At 38.4% G+C, this 2,741-nt stretch overlaps 1 protein-coding gene across 3 annotated transcripts in view; it reads left to right on the forward strand.

The window, feature by feature from the left end:
- The window catches only part of acsl6 (acyl-CoA synthetase long chain family member 6), a 28,197-nt gene that overhangs the window by 8,539 nt on the left and 16,917 nt on the right, over positions 1–2,741 (forward strand). The gene's annotated exons all lie outside the window — the stretch shown is intronic.

Genomic DNA, 2,741 nt, shown 5'->3' on the forward strand with positions numbered 1-2,741 from the left:
CTCATCGGACACCCCTGCTGAAAAACCAGCATATTCTGGTTAGGTATGTTGTCAAACATGGCAGCTGGTTTGAGCTGGTTTAAGCTGGTCCTAAGCAACTAGCTCCTGCTCATGACCAACTAAGGACCAACAGCTCAAACCAGCTGCCATGCTTCACAACATACCTAACCAGAATATGCTGGTTTTTCATCAGGGACTTGGAGAAAAGCTGTCGGATTCCAGCATGTGTGCAGATCTTCTTCATACTTCATTTTAATGCTAAATCACACTGTAAGAATAATTGCTTACCCTTTCCAAATGACAGAACTTTCAAAACAACAACAAAGCTCATTATTGTGGGTTAGATCAGCCCAGCTAACAGAAATATGTTCCAGGTGTTGCTAACATAGAAGTTATGAAAACATTATTTCTGAATGGTTTTTAAATGTCCAAAAGTCTACAGTTTTTTTTATGAATTAGTAGCATTTCTTTTTGATATATGAACATTAGATGTATATTCCAGTTTATCATTTTGAAAATGTTATGAGAATGTTATATTTCAATGTTTTCTCAACATTTAAAACACCCATTTATGAAATGCAAACATTTTTTCTGAATGTTTTTAAAGAAGCGAGCGCTGCTGTCTGTTTGTGTTGATGTCCAGACAAACTGTGACTTTGTGCTTTCGGATTTATCCTTACACATGATCATGCATGTTGGATCTGGTCTGATGTGTGTGTGTGTGTGTGTGTGTGTCAGAGCTCAGCTACACGCTTATGGAGATGATGCACCTCCGCTCTCTGCCCACCTCGGCTCTGCTGGGTCTGGGTGCTCTGACCGCTGTGCTGGCCTACTGGATCTCCACTCGGCCGCGGCCCATCACGCCGCCCTGCGACCTCCGGCTGCAGTCACAGGAAGTGCAGGTAAACCTCGGATCAGGTGATCAGAGCCGACAGAGCCGACCTGTGATGAGAATCATGCTGCTGCTCAAACAGACGTCATCTTAAAACCCTCCGGATCTCACGGATCTCACGAAGATGATTTTATATTATTTAAAATAAGACAAAGCAAGGTTTAAAATAAATGAAAGCAGCTAAAAATCAAGATGTAAGCCGAAATCATATTTCTTTTTAAATTTCGTTCCCTCAACAAGTTCTGTTTTTGATGAAGAACCAGATGCTTGTGGACAGCCTGCATATTCTGGACTTTTAAACATGTGGTTCTAGACCTGGAAAAGATTTATATAAATGTAAATTGCTCATTGTGAAAAAAAAACTGAATTATTATCATTAACTAAAACTAAAATGGTAAAATTTGTTTACTTTTAAATACAATTATTGTTAACCGAAAAAACAGAAACCAACAAACAAACAAAAAACACTCATTTTATTTCAGCTAGCTTCCAAGGAAACATTTCTCTTGTTCATCATTTTCATTTAGTTTAACTTGATGTACTCAAAAAAAAGAAAAGAAAAAATTAACTAAGAAATGACAAAAACTTTAACTAAAAACAAACTGAAAACTAATTCAATATATTGACTATAATCATCTGTAAATGATACTAAAATAATACTGGTAAAAATAATAAAACTAGAAGTCATGTTAATTTAATGGTAATAAAAAACATAAACATGTAGAACATTCAGTTACTGGGGTTATGAAATTGAATTATTTTAAATGATTTCTAATTATGCTTTATCATTTTTGACAGTAAATAGCTTTGGAGAAATAAAGGCTGAGAAGCTCTGATCTAAATGACTGAGCATTAGTTATTAATCATCTTGAAGTGTTCATCACATGAGTTCCTCCCTCACTAGTGTGCACAAGAGACTCACACAGAGAGAGGCTTCATTCATGCAGCTCCAACGTTATGCTTTTATCACTTCAACAATAAATCATCAAACTAAACGCGAGTGCATATTCAGACTGGTTCTGTGTCCTGTGATGATCTCCTTTTGTCTGAGTCCTGTGTGTTCAAATCCGGCTCAGATCTGAGGTTTTGCATAAGCCAAGCATTCTCAGCAGCTGGCCAACTGTAGCGTCCCACAACAACAACATCACCACCACATCTATATATATATGCATATTGTATATATTCTCATACTCTGTCTTCGAATGTGGTTCAGGAGATGACAGTGGTAATATTTCCTTCACTATAAGCCTGTGGAAAGCTCTGCGCATGCAGACTGATGTTTGGTTTTAAACAACAGTGTTATGATCACAGATGAAAGCACTGAAGCGAGCACGTTCTCGTTGCACACAATCCAGCAGAATGCAAATATGAATGCAAACACGAATGCAAACAAGTACTAGACGACCAATTCAACAATGCACCTTTCATACGCTTATTGCCTGGGATTTACAGAAGATGTGTTCCAGATGGAGGACGGCGCTCGAAGGTCCATGATGGGCGACAGCTCCACGCTGCTCTCGTATTATCACGAGGACGCCAAGACCATGTACGAGGTGTTCCAGCGCGGCCTGCACATCACCGGTGAGCGGCACAACCCATCAGAGTCATGCAAATCACCCGATGAACAAAGCGCAGTGCATTATGGGTAACAGCTGAGCACAGCTCAGGCCTCAGTGTCTGTTCCTGGTTATATTGTCATATTGGACACACATTAGCTGAGTTATACTCAGAGGTGTGTTTGGTATAAATAAATATAGTTATTAATAATGCTCTAAAATTTAAATTTCACTTACAATATAAAAAGCAGTTGTTGTTCTTGTAACAATATTTCTTGATCATGTAAAAGCAG

The sequence above is a fragment of the Sinocyclocheilus rhinocerous genome, unplaced genomic scaffold, assembly GCF_001515625.1.
Source record: "Sinocyclocheilus rhinocerous isolate Xijiao unplaced genomic scaffold, SAMN03320098_v1.1 scaffold2338, whole genome shotgun sequence".
NCBI classification, from domain to species: domain Eukaryota; kingdom Metazoa; phylum Chordata; class Actinopteri; order Cypriniformes; family Cyprinidae; genus Sinocyclocheilus; species Sinocyclocheilus rhinocerous.